Source organism: Sciurus carolinensis, chromosome 12 (genome assembly GCF_902686445.1).
Source record: "Sciurus carolinensis chromosome 12, mSciCar1.2, whole genome shotgun sequence".
NCBI lineage: Eukaryota > Metazoa > Chordata > Mammalia > Rodentia > Sciuridae > Sciurus > Sciurus carolinensis.
Window position 1 is genome coordinate 13,491,255 of NC_062224.1, and position 18,866 is coordinate 13,510,120.

Sequence of the window (18,866 nt, forward strand, 5' to 3'; positions counted from 1 at the left end):
ACCTGGCAGCCCCCTCCCTCCCGGCCCGCATCGCGGGGCTCAGGGGCCCTACCTGGTGGCGCCGCCGCGGTCTGAACGCCGCGTCGCTGCTGCTCCGGTGGCGCGGGCACTGGCGCTGGTCCGGTGCACGGCGGGTGCGCCCCGCGGGTGGCGCCGGCCAGGGGGCGCTCGTCGCCCTGTCCGCCGCGGCGCGGCAGGCCGAGGGGGACCCGGCACCCTGCTCAGGGACGCGCGCTCAGCTGCGCACTGTCCTCGCTCGCCCAGCGGCTCCTGCGTCTCCCCTGCTCATCCTGTCCCCACCCTCCATCCTCACACCTTACTGGCCACTTGTCGCTCTGCTGCGACTAGGACCAGGAGGTCGCGGTAGGCTAGGATGGGACAACCCCCGCGGGTGGCGATGCTGCAGACAGCGCTGAGCTGGGGCGCCTCAGCCTCCCCACATTGCGAGTGCCGGGGAAAGGGGCGCGGGCAGCGCGCCGGCTCCTCTCACCCAGCCGAAAACCGAAAATGAACCTCCAGAGGGAAGGGCCACGGTCGTCAGTCGTCGGTCGTCGGTCGTTGGTGTCTGTTCATTCGTGTTTTTACACCATACAGGACTTGGAAACGTTGTTCTTTTAAAAATAACCTACCCCGGATAGTGGTTTCGGATTGCTCCCGATCTATTATGTTGATTTTCTGTATCTGCACATGGTCGTTTTATGCACAAGTTCCAGTGGAACTGCTTTAAACTTTAGTCTTTGAAGCTGCAACATTGTGTCGGTACAGCGCACCTGTCATTTCAGGACTTTTTGTGCTTTGTTGGTATTACTAATGATTATCATAATAAGGATAATTGGGGCAGTTTTTCCTATCCTTCATAGAATTAACTTTTCGTTCAGGTTAGAAAATTATGTCTGGTTTCCAAAACTATTACAGAGCAATTTCCTTTCAATGATAACACTAAATGATTAAATATACTTGGCTAAATCTTTTGTTTCTACAATATACCAAAATCAGATTAGTCTGATAAATTAAGCGGCAATCTTTTTTCTTTTCTTTTTTTCCTCCCCTTTCTTTCCCTCCCCCCTTCCCTCCCTTTCATTTTTTCTTGCTGCTGGGGACTGAACCCAGGGCCACCTGCATGTTAGGAAATTAACTTTCTTTCTTTCTTTCTTTCTTTCTTTCTCTCTCTCTCTCTCTCTCTCTCTCTCTCTCTCTCTCTCTCTCTCTCTTTTTCCTTCCTTTTCTTTCCTCTCTTCTTTTTTTCTTGCTCTTTCCTTCTTTCCTTTCTCATTCCCTCTCTCTCTTCCTTCCTCCCTCCTTCCCTCCCCCCTTTTTTCCTTCCTTTTCCTCCTCCTCCTCCTTCTTTTGAGAGATTAAAAAGTACAAAAGAGTCAAACCATGGATTAGCAGGCTTTTGATCATGGGAATATAAAATATTATCTTAAAAAAACCTCAGGGTACTTTCAGTTCCAGACTTTTAATTTACAAATGAAAAACTGAGGTCCAGAAGTGCAGAAGTGTTCTTCGGTGCCTTGATTAAATCACTCAAGGCTGTACTGGGAAGCCAGATATGGTGACTCTTTGCTCTAATCTATATGAACTCAGCAAAGCCAATATATACCTTTTAAGAAAAAAAAAAATCCAATAAAATTAGCCCTCCCTCCCATTTGTTAATGCCTGGCAGCATTGAACTGACCCTCAGGACAGGATCTTATAACACAGAAGTCACACTTCTTGGAAGATTCCAGCCCAAAGGTATGAAGGTGCTGGCTCATCATGACTTTATCAGAGCTTGGCACATAGTAGGCACCATTATATAGTGGCTATTCAGAAATAGCTAATAGAAAAATGTATCTGTCTAGAAACAAGGTGACAGAGTTGGAGGAATGACCCCTGCCTCCCTCGCCAACCCTCTTTCAATGGAGCCTATTACAAAAAGTGGCAGGCTGCCCAAGGACCTCGTGCCTAGGAAAGCTTTTTCTCCATGTCAATGCCACTGGGACCTAACTCACTGGCAATACTCTGGGTTTCCTTCAAGCACACCCTGACGGCAGTGTCCTTTGCAGCCCTCCTCCGTCCTCTAGCCTGGGTGAGGATATGTGGTCATACACCATTGCTTCCAGTGGGCACCTGGATTGCATTGCCTACTCTGTGTCCCTTTTTATACAGAGGCAGTTTTCTTTTATGAGAGTTTAGATTTACCTTGGGAACTGAAACCCATGTCTGAGTTTTCCACCAATAATTTTGAAAAGAGGGTAAATACAGATAGGGGCACAAGGGCAAATTTTAATGCCCTGTTAATTTAATCAGTGGCCAGTGGTTTAAAAAATCAAATTTTAGATGATGATGCTGTTGGCCATATCGTAGGTAGCTACCCACCAGGCATTCTGATGGGCACTTCTGATGCACTGTTCATCTGATCTTTGTAACTATCTTACAAAGCAGGTATCCTTGACATCCTCATTGCCATCATCTCTTTTTAACAGATGAAAATAATGAGGTTTAAAAGATTATGCATTGTATCCAGGATCTGACAATTATCAGAGTTCCAGGATCAGGATTCAAATTCTGAGCCTTCAGAAGCACCCCTCCCAGGTGCTGTGGAACAATGCCTCCATTCTAAGCTTGCTCTCAGTTTTCTGCTTCACTTTCTTTTGAATATCTAGTCTCAAGACCCATGATGCTCTAATATCCTATGACCATATAGTCTTCCAATTGGAAATTTGAAGATTGAATCTTATATAATATTCATCATATGTCTTAGAAAAAAGGATTTTTTGGGAGGGTCTTAGAATGTTATTTTAAACAAACAAAAAATCCAAATCTTTTTCTGGAACAAATCTTTTGGTGGAGTGGGAACCCTGGACTTTTGGATACCAGTATCCTGCAGGCCTATCCTTCCCTGGCTCCAGGCTGCAAGGCTTTTAGGATTTTCTATCAGACATTCTCTTGCTGTTTTACAAACACGCTGATGCTCAGAAGTTCACACCTTTGTTTCCTGGAAGAGGAAATGGCATTTCCGGGAGGGGATGATGCGTGGGTGCTAAGGTTCCACTCACTGCCTTAAACACACCCCAGCTTTCAGTTACGCTCTGCCCTCAAGTTTCCTGGAATCATGCTGAGCACAGTTCTCTTCATTCATTCAGTTCTCTTCAGCTGAGAAAGGTGGAGTTCCTGTTTGGTGGCTCAAGATTCCCAGGTATCTCGTCCCTGGAGCTATCACAAACCACTTTTCCTCCAACTTGGAATCTGGAAGAGAGCCTTAGACATCACTTGCTTTACTTTTGGATCTAGTGGGTGATTATGCTCTGTTTTCCATGGAAACCACCTCTTCCACCCTTAACTTCCATAAGGGACTTAGGATAGTAATTGCAAAGGAGCTGTTCTTGTTTGAACCTCAATGTGGTGAAGGATGGTATTTGGGGAGAAGTAGGATATGACAGACAATTGGGGGACAGTGCTATTTAACAAGAGCTTCTCTGTCTATGCACAAGTCACCATTCTGAGGAAGCCAGTTTGGACTATTTTATGAGGAATTTGACCACCCAACTGTCCATTTCCTAAAGCCTGCCAGAGATTTTTTTAAAAATGCCACACTTGAGTCCCTTGAAGAATCAACATGGAATTCAAGGATGGTAATCTGCTATAACCAAAGACTTCAGTAACATGTGAAGTCTGGAATACATTTATTTGGAGAATGTAAAAATTATTCTAGAAGATATTGATTCAAATGAGCAACCAAGATGCAAACAAAAACAGGTATTTGAAATTCACAGCTTGGACAGGGAAAGGGAGGTTTATTTTTTCCTCTTCAATCCAATTTCAGAGATTTAAGTGGGAAAAAAGATAATTGGAAGTTAAAACATGTTATTTTCAAAAGATATCTCTGACCCCCAAGGGGAAAACTAGATCTCCTATAGGGGAATAAATAAGCCTCAGTTATTGTTGATAATGCTGATATCAACTCTTGCAAATCATGGAATGAACAGTGAGTGAAAGGTGAATACAAACTTTACCCCTAAGGTACAAAAGGGAAAATGGTCATAATATGCTTCTGAAATAAATAAGGATTTATTAGACATGGTTAGTAATGTTAAGTTACTTTACACACACCTTTAGACCAGGTAGGGGCGGTGGGTATTATTTCTTCATTTTCAGTAGTGATTAAGATGATGCTAATGATGAATAAATATTCATTAATGTTTTTGTACATTTACTCTGTGTGTCAGGGCATGGAGCTAAACACTTTAATTATTTTATTTATTATACCAAATCCTTTGATATGGGCAATATATTCTTCATTTTACAGATAAGACCATTGAGTTTAGGAGGTTAAACAAACAACTCTCCAGCTTTATCTAGCCAATAAATGGTGAGCCTGGTTTAATTAACCCTCAAATCCATGAATTTTGCATTATATACAGAAAATGAGGCAAGAGTTGAAATTGTAGCTTGACTCTTGAAGCAGTAAAAGAATCACATATTATTTAATTTCAACAAATAAAATATTCTGAGTGAAAAAAGATTTCTCACATGCATAGATATTCACACATGAATAGATAGATGATCAATGCATAAATTATAATGTATTGCAATACTTAATAATAAATCACAGAGAATGAAGCCAAGTGTAATCCTTGATGGTGCAAAATAGTTAGAGTAAATGATTTTTTTCCTGGGCATCAATTTTATTGCATTATGAGAGGATGAAATTTTCCCTTTTATGTTTTTAAGGTAGAAGAATTCTAAAAACATATTATTGGCACCTTACTTCAGTCTTGTTTCACAACTCTATGGGCACTGACTTTGTAGTCACTACTGTAATAAAGAAACTAATCGTAACAAAAATATCTGATTCAGACAGCAAATGACTACATTTTCAATGTTTTAGCATATATACAAGTAAATACAGTATACTCCCTGTGTATTTCTAAGGGCAGAATCAGCAAGGGTTATCCAGTGTTTCTAAGGCTAAACAGATACGGTTCTCCTGGTTTCAGGAAGTCTAGGGACACACACCTGCCATAGTAAATATGATCCAAATAGTCATAAAATTTTGTCTGAAATTAAAGAGATATGAATGAGGAGATTTACAGAGACCTTTTTTTTTTTTTTTTTAGTGATTCTCTTCTGCCAGGGGAAAAATACCTCTGGAAAGATGGTACATTCCAGTGAGAAGCCCTCCCCAGGGAGGATTTTTATATCTGAGAATTAATCTGTGAATCTAGGAGGATGAAAGTCAAGATGAAATCTTCCGTTGTGTTTATAATTTTGATTATTGCAATTCTAAAATTTGGCCTAGTGCAATTGCTCTAGGATTTGAAAAGGCTAATATGTTACTTTAGAATAAATCACTTTACCCCTCAGTTGTTTTAGAAAGGCAAATGCCACACTTTCCCCTCCTTACTCCATTTTATTCCATCCATACTCTAACATATATGATAGAGGATTTTATTCTGCCATCAATACACACACACACACACACACACACACACACACACACACACACACAGAGTCTGGAAAGAATTTTTCATTTTATGAAAAGTATACTGGACTACATAGGCTATTCCATCAGGTTTCTTCCAGCTCCAAAATTCAGAAAATAAGTGTTAAATTAAAGAAAGCACTAATTGTTATCAAGGGGAAGTGTACTGCAATTTACTTCTAAGGGACTCACTGCTGATTTGATTTAGTCACTGGTATAAAAAAATTCCAAATGCCCTGGAAGAAGTTCTATAATCATGGCACCAGGAAAGCACTGAAAATCATTAGTCTCTTCTTTGTTTATAACTTTTTTGGTAATACCCCCCCTTCAACCATTTACTTCAAAGAAAAATAATTTGTCAAACAAAAATATAAGAATTTTTTTTCCTCTGTGGGTGGAAGAGTGGCCTAATAAGACTAAATGGACCATAGTTCATTTTTTATTTAGTCAGTTAGCTGTGCTCTGAGTATGTTCATGGTTTATTCCTCCAATGCATCTTGTCCTGAAAATATGTTTTGGGACTCGAATGGCAAACCCCAGGACTGGTTATTTCCTTCAATTTGAATTGGTTCATATATTGTAAGTAGGTCTGTCGTGGCATTTTATTCTTTTCTCCTTTCTCTTTCCTTTTTATTTTTTTCCCCTGCCTGTCACTAGATAAACACAGCCCAGAAAAGTGGGAAATTTCTGTGTTTGAGATTCAGGCTAAAATTCAGAGTGATCAATAGCTTATGTTTTTACTTTCGTGAAACACTAAAATAATGGGAAATGAATGAGCTAATCTTTTTATACATCATACAAAAACTTAATGGAGACATGATTCTTGAAGATTAAAGGTATTTGAAATCAGAAGATATGTTTATTTTTAAAAATAGACTGCAAATGTCCTGCATTATCTCACGACCCCCTTTTCCCACATAATTGTTTTAAAGTTATTAAAGGGGAGGTTCATAGTACATCCTGGCAATTTCATAAGGAAGATTGAGTAGATAAAACCTCTAAAGTGCTTTGACCCCTATAAACTTCAAGAAGAGAGTGACAGACTTTGGAAAGAATATCTAATCTTTATAGGGCATTTGCAACCTGGTGTTTTAAAAATATGAGCTTATTTAACTCTCATATCAGCCCTATAATTTGAGTGACATTTACACTTTATAGATGAGAATATTGAGGCTCAGAGAAAGTGAGTAACTTGATTCAAGGTCACAAAGCTGGTGAGTGGCAGAGCCAAGATCAGAACCTAGGGAGGACCGGTTCAGAGCCTATCCTGAACTTTGTGAAGAGAATTCTGGCCACCAGCTACAGAGGCCACAAATAGGGGTTGTATTACACATGCTGATTTTGAAAGACAATGTTTATTATTTTTCCTATGAAAAAAGTTATGAATTTGCACACACACACACACATGCACACACATAAACACTAAAATTAGAAAAAGGTAAAAGAGGAAAAACTTTAGCCATAATTCTACAACCCAAGGACAGTTAATCTTATGGTGTATTACCTTATATTCTTGTATCCATGCATAATATCTGGAATTGTTTTATTTTAAAAATAACTTCTATTGGCAGCCTGATTATAAAGTAATGAATATTCATCATAGAAATTTTGAAAAATACAGCAATGTATATAAAAGAAATTTTAAATCACTAATAATCTCAAAATTTAAAAATAACTGTTAAAACTTTAACCTTTTGTCTTTTTCATGACTGAAACCAGCACTACGTTATCTTATGACTAAAGCCAAAATTATCTGCATCAATCATCCAGTTAATAGTTTAGTTTACAACATCATTTTTAAGTTGTTTGGTTTTTACTTGATTTGTTGTTTTATTTTTCCTGAAATTATAAATTTGATTTTTCAGACAGATGGTTAGAATGCTGTGGTTGTTCTAGATAGAACTAGCTACTTTGCTTTTCACTGAAGGACAAAAAATGACTCCTACACACAAAGAAAAAAAAAAAAACACCTCAAAGAATGAATTATGATACTGTTTCAATCTGCCCTTATATCTCCACAGAAAGACTTCAACTTTTTACTTTTTCTTCAACTGCAACTGGTTTTAAGCAGCTTTTCATAAAGCAATTGATCAAGTAAATAAATCTGGGTGTTAAATGAATTGGGGAGGGCTATAAAAATGTGAATTAAAATTCAATCACACTAAGAAAATTTCTTACCACTCACAAGGCCAGAACACTGTTCTTTGAGAATCTTTACATCATGTGATTTGACCTGCCAAGGGCACTTCAAAGAACTTAAAAACTTAAGAACTCAAAAATGCTCCTGGATAAAACTCAGTAAGCCGTACCAACCTGGCTGCCACAACTGTGCTATGAAATCTTAGCTTTTCCTAGGGATGTAGCAGGAACCTGAGTTAAAGAAACCAAACAATAAACAAACTGAAAGTCTTCAAACCTGTGTTCTCAAGTTTATGGTCTTTTGCATACTCAACAGAGTAGCAAAGCACTAAGTTTTCAGAAAACCCTTGTACATGAATTTTTTTCCCCCAAACCTCTCTGTATGTACTTCATTTTTACAGAATCACCACTTTTTCTTTTCCTTGCAATTGTATATTGATAGAATGCAGATCTCTTCCCTGGTTCTCAACTTAAATTCTTCCTTTTATTTCCTAGCTATGGAAGAAAATTCCAAAAATTCCATGCTGTACTTCGTAATTCCCTGAACATAGTGGATCCATTATGTATATTACAGAGCGGGTGTGGAGAAAGTGGAATTCTCATGCAAATTAGTACAACTTTGGAAAATTGTCTCACAATATCTGCTGCAGCTGAACATAAGCATAACTAGTGACCCAGGCATGTCATGGGTTCACGAACCACAGAAATGTGTCCATATGCATTGAAAGACATGTACAGCAAGTTTATCCATCCTAACATTATTCACAATCACCCCAAACTAGAAACAACCCAAGTGCATCATATAATTGTGGTCCTTCCATCAAATGAAAGCTTGCAGCCGTGAGCATTTACTCATGATTGCCACATGCCACAGTCTGAGCACATCTTGCAAACATAATGTTGAGTGAAAGAAGCCAGGTTCCCCCAATGTGCCTACTGTATGATTTCATTCACATAAAGTTAAAAAATAAGTGGAATTAATTGGTGTGATGTGGAGTTAGGACAGTAGTTATTCCAGGCAGGGAGGTGGGTGGTGAAGTGTCTGGGAACAGGCTGCCTGTGGTGCTTTTATTAGTGGATATGGGGGATGGTCACATGGGTATGCCCTCTTTGTAAGAGTTCATCTACATGTCCACTGAGAGTTGTGTACAACTCACAACTGAAAGTGACAATTCCAATATAAAAAGATTATTTATAAATATAATACTATTAGAGTCTATTTGCAAAGCCCTTTCTGGGTAGCCAGAAACAGGATTGGTTTCCTAGGTGATCTGGAGTTCACCAGGAGTTCAGTGAGGAGGGATTAGTGGCAAAAGTGCTAATTCCTTTCTCTGTTATTTACCAACAAGTTGATCTTAATGACAGTGTGACCTCAAACAAGTCACTGATATTTTCTGAGTCTTTTCCTTCATTTGAGAAGTGAAGGAGTTAACTTGCTGTCTCCAGTCTTTCCGACCCTCGCTGCTATGATTCTGGACTCTTCTTCCTCTTCAAAATTCCCCTACCTCTTCCTGTTCCCTCTCCTCCCCCACCTCCTCCCAGGTGTGCCTGTGTTCTTCTCTCTGTCCTTTCTTTCTGTGGCTCCCCTGGCTCCCTAGCATTGTACCTTGTACATACTGAGCAAGTAATAATTAATTTGTTCCCTAGAGACAGAAGTTCAGTAAAGTTTGAATTCCACATGATACTCAGCAGTTAAATGCCTCAAAAAATTAAAAAATAGAATTTATCTTAACTTGGGCAAAAGGAAATTCATGCCCATTTCTAAATGGAATCCAATAACAAACATGCACAGAAACAAATGGAATCAGTGATAGCTCACTAGATATTGTTATTTGGAGGTGGCACGTCCATGTGAGTAAATAGCATCAAGTATAAATGAAGTTACAAGAAAGTTTATTTAGAAAATTTTAATTTGGGGGCAATTAAAGATAAGGTTTTAGTGATGGAGGTCTTGGGGATTGATAAAAGCTACTTTTTAAAAAATAACAATTGGATGCTAAGAATTGGCCAGCTTGCTTTCAGAATTGTTCAATTGTACTTAATCATACTTCTTTGGTTAAGGAGTTGAAAATGTTGCTAAACTGCAGAACAGTAAGTCTCTATTACCTTTGGATCACTTGCAAGATTATTTGCAAGTGGACTATAATATTAATGTATTTTGTTTTTTTACTTTTTTTTTTTTTTTGATTCACCAAGAACTGTTTCAATCTGTGGTTGTTTTCTCACTGTCTTGCAAGGCAGGCCCTCTATGATGGGAGCAGACTAGATTTACGCATGTTTTTTGTCATGTGCTGACCTCCCAGACAAAACTGAGTTTCTAAAATTGCCAAAACCCGGATCAGGAACTGGAATAGGAATATTTCAAGAAGTAGCCACACCCAAAGGGCTCATCCCAGGATAGCCATCTGTGCCCAGAGCAGAGCCGGTTTCCAGCATGGGACAGTTGCCACCTCATCATGGACCTCAGGCTCCAGCTGATGTCTTCATCGACTGCACCTTCGGCCTTCTCTCTCCCATCCGTCCCTAAGTGCCCAGACACATACCTACTGCTGCATCCTGCATTAAAGAACGTGTAGAGTAATCTGGAAGTCAGATACCTGACAAGAAGGCTGTGCTTTTAGGAAGTGTAAATGTGAACCTGTTCGGTTTCCAATCCAGCCTGGAAGAAACACCGTCACCTTGTTCACCACCTTCAGCAGCAGCACATCTATCATCAATGTCTCCCACTGACATTTACAATGTCGGCTCATCTCTAGGGGCTTCCCACATGGTACACTTCTTTGCTGCCATTTACCTACCTAGAGATGGGAATCAATTTAAATAAAGTAGATACACGTTTCCAAGTAAATAGTATTACTCTCCCCTTCCCCTTTTCTGATGCAATCTGTTATGGTTGGGTGGAAAGCTAAGGAGCTCCAGGGTCCCAGACCCCTAGTCCATAACCACTGACATACCTGGGTTCTACCAGAGGCAGCTGTGGATTAGAGGAGTCACGTCAACTCTCTGGGCCTCAGTTTCCTCAGCTATAAAACAAAGTGGTAGACTAGATAATGTTTCTCTCCATTGAAAAAAAAAATCCATAAAGTCCAGAATAACTTAACCTGACAAATGTTTGTACTTGTTTTCCCCCCTTAACTCTAAATAATGAAATTTGTATTCAGCTGAGATTGACTAGCTAAACATTACAGGTTCGATTCACTAGCATTTATTGCCACAGAAGAAGCAGTAAGACGTCTCCACCCCAGCGACAGGCACCTTGCATTTTAACGTCTTCCATTTCATTATTCACCTTTATGTTTTCACTAAAACACATGTGGTTTTCAAACACAGGAAAGAAAACATGGTAACCTGTGGTTATAATTTCCACTAGAAAATAGAAAATGGGTAGCTCAGAAAGAGTGCTGGTGGGGAGTTCCTTTCTGCTTTAAACATGAAAACCCACGTGAGAAAAGGTGGCTGAGCAACTAGGAAGGCCACGGGCCTTGGCTTGTTTTTTGGTCCCCCGCTGTGTCTTCAGACAGCTCCTTTTTGCTATCACGTTCCAAATTCTGGGAAATCGGAAGCCTAGACAACATCTCTGGTGCCACTTGCCACTTCTCACCTCGTATACTTTTCTGGTCCCTGTCTTGAGGCAAACTGGCCTGTGGAAATAGCTCTTCCCCGGGAGTTTTTTTAACCTCCATCGCTGTTTTCAACAAGTGGTTCTGATTCCCCTGTAATCAGTGAAGTTGGCTCTGTATCTAAAATTAGTTAATTCTTCAATACAAACTTACAGAGCATCCACTAAGTTTGTGATCAGACCACATGTCTGAATTTCACAGTTAATCAGAAAGAAATTCAAGACACAATGTTCTAAAATGTAATCATCAAAAACTGTTGGCACACTCCTGTAATCCCAGCGATTTGGGAGGCTGAGGCAGCAGGATCACAAGTTCAAGGCCAACCTCAACCACTTAGCAAGGACTTAAGCAATTTAGTGCCATCATCTTAAAATGAAAAATAAAAAGACTGGCGATGTGGTTCAGTGGTTAGGCACCTCTGGGTTCAACCCTGGTACCAAAAACAAAACCCCAAAAAACTACTGTTGATATGGAATACGTTTCATGTAAATTTTCTTTTCATAAGACCCTGACATTTTAACTTTGAGATGTTCTTTTTGGATTGTTGGGATACCTGCCGGTGAGGGCAAAACACTCTTGATTAAATCTCATGCCCTGGCTCACACCATCTGCTCAACCTGTAGGAAGAACATGTGTGGATGGAGTCATGAATATATGGTGCTTGAATTTTTTTCTTTTGGTTGCCTTCCTGGTCACATCAGATAAGAATGGAGTGTTGCAGGAGGATCAGCCGTCAGTGAATTTCATGGGCTAGTTCAGTATCTGAGGGATCGGCAGCAACATGCGTAGAAGAAAGCTAGAGCAAGCCCCTCTGCGTCTCTCAAGCTCTTATCTGCAGCGAGCAAGATCTTATCAGCGTGGATGTGTTTATATGCAGGCACAGATGCGGGTGGTAAAAAATGCGTTTCTATCCAAAGAACAGCACTGGGAGGACCCGTGCCCTCCTTCCGGCCTTGTTCCAGTGTGCACCAATCAGAACATCCTGTAAAAGCATGAGTCAGGTGTACCTCTCTTCCGCTAACCCTCCAGGGCTCCCTTCTTCCTACACAACTTGCCCAGTTCCTTCTCCCCAGATCTGACACCAGCTCATCTTCCAGACCTGTCACTCATCTTCCTCACTCAGCCATGTAGGCTTCCTCACCACTGCCTGAGAACGTGAGGCAAGCTGCAGCTCAGGGCATTTGCATAAGATCTCCTTCAAGTCGAGGCCTGAATACCAGTTTCTCAGCCGTGACTTTGCTACCAACCTGGGGCTTGACTTTGATCCTGTCCCCACAAGAGCCTCTTGCAAGTAACTGGTTCAGGAAGAACCACTTCAACAAGATTGAGTGAAAGGATCTGGACACAGAGAAGAAAGGGCACTGCCTGCTTCAGGCAAAACCATCTATAGTGGTGGAAAGGGGTAGGGATGGAGGACTGTACAGAGACACAAGTGACCTTTCGGGTGAGATAAAAATATTCTGTACCTTCAAAAATATTTGCATTTATTATTTATTTTAATTGACAAATAAAAATCGTATATGTTTATAGTGTGCAAGGCGATGCGTCAAAATATGTATGTGGAATGGTTAAACCAAGTCAGTTTATATACGCATTTTCTCACATGCTCATTTATATGTGATAAGACCAGTTCAAATCTAGTCTCTCAGCAATTTTCAAGTATGTATTGTTACTGAGTCACCATCTTGTATAATAGAACTCTTGAATTTATTCCTCCTTACAGAAATTTTGCCTCCTTTGACTGACATCACCCCAGCTCCCCAACAGCCTACCTTTTGACTGGGGTAGTGACTGCATAATATGCACTTGGAGTAGGATGTTTAAAAATAATCTTTGAAAGAGAAAGGCTTTGCTTGAGACAAAGTCTTTTTCTATAAGACACAATTTGTCATTACTCTTCAGCTCTGTCTTTCCTCCTGAAACTCCTCCTTTCCTTTTTCTGGAATCAACGCTCCTTGCCACTCACCTGTTCTAGCCACAGTGGCTATTCTCCTCCTGTGTCTCTACCTGGCTTAGCCAGGTCACCCCCCACCCTCCCATCTGGCTTCCAAGATGGAGATCGAAGGGTGCTTTTCAGTTCCTTTTTTCTTTTCTCCTTCTATTCAATGGGTCAAGTAGAGTGGATTGTGCCTTGGATTGTCTTTCAAGCATGTACCTTGTTTTCATTCCTCTTGGGCTACACTCTGGTTCTAGCTTACTTTTACTTTACTTTTTTTGCCCATGCTATTGCAAAAGCCTCCTAACTGTCCCCAAGCTTAGCTTGGCACTTAAGTAATTTATTGATCTAAATTAAAAATCCAATTATGTCTCAGCTGAAGTGTCCTGTGATTCCTTTAGCAATGAATGGTGTTCACAGTGCTGCCCTGGCTCTTTCAAGGTATGCGCCTGTCTCTTTGTCTATCATGAACTCCAGACTGAAGGCTTTACAAAAAGGTACCTGCGTTTTCATGACTATGGCTTATGCCTTTTCTTTTGTTGGCAGTGCTCTTTATTACAACCCCTTCCATCTGTTCTTCCACAGCATCCTTCATCCTTCAGCATCCACGTAGAGAAGGAACATTCTAGAGAGGAAGGCACGTGAGCAAAAATGGTCCTTTAAACACATCTCAAATGTCATCTTCTCTGTCCAATATGCCCACTGCCCCATCAAGACAGAAGCAATTGCCCTTTCTTCTCTATTTCTGTAGCACTATTTCCTTCACCCTGATGCTGCAGCAGAACATATTTAATTGATTGCATCCCTGTCTTTCCACTTACACAAGAAATCTGGTGTAATTGCCTCTGTGTGATAGTGAACAGCTGCGATCCCAAAGTGTTGGCTTTTAGAAAACTCCTTTTCAACAAAATCAGCATTCAAAATGATTCTTTTACTACCTGCACAAAGAAGTCAGAAGTCAGTTTAAGGTCTGAAGATGGGCAGTGACCTCTTGACAGGTAGGGTCTGCTTTTCTCCTGCGGTTCTGAGTTCTGTTCACCTGTGGATGGGAAAGCCATGGGCAACTAAGGACTTGGAAAGCAACATATAGATTTATTATCCTCAAAATATATACAAGAAGAAATCATTTCATTTAACCGATATATACACGGTTCTCACCACATGCCTGTTGTTCTAAGTACTGAGGTATCTATTAGTGGTTTTCCCCAAATCCTACTGGTTATCACCCCTTACAGGTACTTACAGGATCTTGTGATTTCTAGAACTCTGCCATAGGGATAATTAATTGTCAGTAATCAGCAAATACATTTTGCACATAAGTCAAGATTTTGTAAAGCCAGAATAATCTTATAAAGGATAAAGAGCATAGTTAGTAATGTAGAGGAGTTAGGCATTTTATTTAGAATTTCCTTAAAACAACCAGAGGACTGGTATTTTCAGAGTGTAAGATAGAAATATTTAAAAATATACATAAAGTTAATTAGAGTATACCTCCTAGCCTGGCAAGACTGCTTGCTGAAATCTGTCACTCAGTATTTATGGATCTCTTCTTTGGTCGGTACCCTGAATATTGGATAGCAGAACAAGAACAACCCTGCTTAGTAGTCATCTCTTTTCTTGCTTTGAAATCTTTGCAGGAAAAACAGAAGGTTTGCAATTGACAGAAGTATGCAACTATAGATAAACTTTTTTGATTAGAGTGGAGGTCAACATTTCTGTAAGTCCTTTTAACACCTGGGCTACTTTCTTAACTTCATTTCCCTGTTCTCCCTTCAGCTTCTGCCTTACTCATCGAATAAGGAATTAGTGGGTGTGTACCAGGAGACCAGGAGACGAATGCATGGCCCTTGACCTTGGGGATCTCACTCCAGTGGAAGGTAAGATGGTGTGTCAGTCAGCTGGGCTGATGGAGTGGCTGTGGCTTAAACAACCCAAGCCGACTTTCTAACTATTTTGGAGGAGAGGCTCCCGTGATCAAAGTGGCAGCAGGACTACTTTCCTCTGAGGACCCTCTCCTTGGCTTGTAGATGGCTGTCCTCTCTCCGTGTCCTCAGATTGTCTTTTTCTATTCCTGTCTATATCCTGGCCTCCTATTGGAAAAAGACCCATCCAATGTCCTAATTGAACCCCAATTGCCTCTTTAAAGACTCTATCTCCAAATACCATCATAGTCTAGGTACTTGGCCTTAAGACTTCAACACAGGATTATTTTGAACATAATTTAGCTCATAACCAAAGGAAAGAGACTAACTCTATGCTGTTCTGTGCCTCTGGGAGGCAGGGTGGGTGTCTAGAAAGCCTTCGGAGGGAGGTAATGTTGCAAACAGGATCTGGAAGAATGAGGAGGCTTTCTCCAAGGGGAGAAATAGGAGCAAGTCATTTCAGGGAGAGGTAACAGCATGAGCAAAGATGAGGAGCTGTGAAAGTTCATAATGTATTTGGGAATTGCAGAGGCCTCCTCTTCGAAAGGAGTAGCAGATGCGTGGCGGGAGACCTGGGTGGTTACAGCAGCAACCATGAGAGTTGGAAGCATATTTAGAGAAGAAAGCTGCAAACTCCATGGAATAGCCTGAATAATTTGATTGTATCAACCCCTCTCCCTTCCTATCCAAAGGAGTTCTCTGTAGAGTCATTTACTTTGCTTATTTGGTTGTTAAATTACCGCCTGTTCCTGCTGATGGGTTTGCAGAGAAATTCGCAGATGTTGCTGATATTCTCACCCTGGCCATGTTGGTTTTGAACAGTGGCTGGTTTTTGCCTTTTGTGAGGAAAACACTTGCTTGCACAGCATCCTTTGAAGGAGACACTGTAAGGTCGAAGTGTTTTTGTTGCATGCCTCAAACTACTGTTTGAAATCACATTTCACCACCTACCTTTGCCCTCCTTTCTAATTGATGGAGACGTATTAACTATAAAATGTGGTAGATTTTCTCCCATCTTAAGACAAAAACATCTTTTAAAACTATATTACATTTCTCATGTGCTTTTTTTGTGGTTATTTTCCTATAGCAAAAAAAAAATGGTATCTGATAATGTCACTCTTAAATATTTCCAACTTGCACAAAGCTCTTCATTCAATAGACATACAATACTGTCAAAAATTACAGGTTTATGGGCTGGGGAGATAGCTTAGTCGGTAAAGTGCTTGCCTTGTAAGCACAAGACCCTGGGTTCGATCCCCAGCACCCCCCCCAAAAAAAATTATAGGTTTATTAATGGGTATTAGAAATTTCACTGATTTCTGAACTTTTTATCAATTTTTTTGTGCCCAAAGAACACTAATTGAGTATTTAGTTGTTTCTTTTTCTCTTTTAAACTTTTTTATTTGTTCTAATTAGTTATACATGACAGTAGAATGCATTTATACATTTTGATAAATCATGTGTAAATGGAGTATGATTTCTCATTTTTCTGATTATACATATTAGAGTATCACATTGGTCATGAAGTCATATACATACATGCGGTAATAATGTCTACTTCACTCTAATTTAGATTTTTTCAATGATTCATTGTAGAAAATTTATAAGCTTTTTTTTTCATTTATTTTCCCTCTCAGTAATATGATCCTGGAGTTGGTGACATAATAGAATCATAGTGATCATTTACCAAAAGCTTAAATCACTGGTTCTTAAAGAATTAAACTCCAAGCAGAATGGGAAGTCAAGATAAAGGATACTGTGTGTTTCAAGATTGCTTGAGAGAATTTTTAAATTACTGAGAAGATAGAAAACATATATTCTAAGTGATTTTAGTAGAATCATGTGAAACAAATAACTTTGTCATTTTCTTTTCATGTCAGAGGGAGAACAGTGAAACCAAGTCCTTAGGAATTGAATAGACTATCTCTAAATGACAGGTCAGATTTGTTTTTTACAGAACTTTGAAGATTTAATGGAGACATTTTAATTCTGGCCAAATTGTTTTTTTCTTGGTACAAGGAAAGTCTATCAGATAATTGCTGAGATTATAGCTAGGCAATTAGCTAATGGTTTATCAAATGGTAATTGATTGTTTTAGTCAGCTATTTTGCTGCGATGACTAAAAGACCTGACCAGCACAACCGTGGAAAAGTTTATTTGAGGGCTCATGGTTTCAGAGGTCTTAGTCCACAGAAGGCTGGCTCCATTCCTCAGGGCTCGAGGTGAGGCAGAACATCATGGCGTAAGAGTGTGGCAGAGGGAAGCAGCTCACATCATCAGGAAGCAGAGAGAGAGAGAGAGAGAGAGAGAGAGAGAGAGAGAGAGAGAGAGAGACTCCACTCTCCTGTTACAAAATGTATACCCCATAGCCACGCCCCAATTCCCATCTCCTCCTGTCACTCGCTACCACTTCAATTCATATCATCAGGGAATAATTCACTGATTGAGTTAAGACTCTTAAAACCCAAACATTTCTCCTCTGAACCTTCCTCATTGTCTCACAAGCGAGCTTTTGGGGGACACCTCACATCCAACCATAGCATTGATCTATCACTCTTTTTTATTGATATGGAAAGTGAAGCTTTTTAACTTTTAAGCTTCCATTAATCAGCCATTTGTTATCGGAATTTTATAGGCAGGATCCTTTCTTGTTTGTTTTTTGTGATGCTGAGGATTGAGCCCAGGGCCTTCCACGTGCTGGGCAAGTGCTCGGCCTCTGAGCCGTATTCCCAGTCCTAGCTGTGATTCTTACCATAGGCTGTGAGATGGGTATTATTTCTCTCATTTTATGAGAAGGAAATTGAGGGCAAGAAAGTCTACAAAATTTGTCACAATTACATGGTCAGTAAGTGATGGTGAAAATTTAGATGCACTTTTGACTTCAAGCCTATGCTTCTGACAACCATCTCATGGTGCATTTTCAAGATTCAAAGAATACATTGAGTAAATAAAATTGTGTGTATGATTAAAGATGTATGATAACAAGGAGGAAATATGAAGCAGCAATCCCGTTGTTATCCAGGCCAAGGTTTTAGGCTCAAACTAAAGTCTTGTCCTTTTTTTTTTTTTTTTTTTTTTTTGTATCAGGGATTGAACCCAGGGGCTCTTGACCACTGAGCAACATTCCCAGCCCCTTTTAAAATATTTATTTAGAGACAGGGTCTTTCTGAGTTGCTTAGGGCCTTGCTACATTTCTGAGGCTAACTTTGAACTCCTGATCCTCCTTCCTCGGTCTCCTGAGCTCCTGGGATTACAGGTGGTCCATTGCTGCAGCTGGCAGTCTTATTGCTTTCCCTTTCCTTCCTTTTAAAGGATGTTTTCTTGGATATGCAGAAGCTGGTCTAAAATAAGGGGAAGAGAGAAGAGAGAAAGAGAGAGAAGAAGAGGAAGGAGGAACAGGAGGAGGAGGAAGAGAAGGAAGAGGAGGAGAAGAAACTGAGGGGGGATTCCATCAAAATATAATAGAAGGAGGGATGGAGGGAGAAGGAGGAGGGATTTGGTAAGTGGAATGAGTCTGACCTAACTTTCCAATGTACACATATAAATATACTACAGTGAATTTCACCACTATGTAGATCCACATGACACTAATATAAAAACTGTAAATAAATAGAGAGATCAGTAGAGTAGAGGAAAGGGAACAGGGGGAGGGCAGTGATGGAGGCCAAGAGTAAATATTGTGGACTGAATTGAAGTGGTTTATAGTTCTTGCATTTATTATTATGTCAAAAAATGAACCCTAATGCTATGCATAACAATTATGACCCAAAAAGAAAATGAAA

At 40.0% G+C, this 18,866-nt stretch overlaps 1 protein-coding gene across 1 annotated transcript in view; it reads right to left on the reverse strand.

Moving 5' to 3' along the window:
• Positions 1–521, reverse strand: part of Prkcq (protein kinase C theta) — a 117,099-nt gene extending 116,578 nt beyond the window's left edge. The window contains exon 1 of the mRNA XM_047521537.1: positions 53–521. The gene's annotated coding sequence lies outside the window, so the exon portion shown is untranslated. The remainder of the gene's footprint in view (positions 1–52) is intronic.
• Between the last annotated feature and the right edge of the window lie 18,345 nt (positions 522–18,866).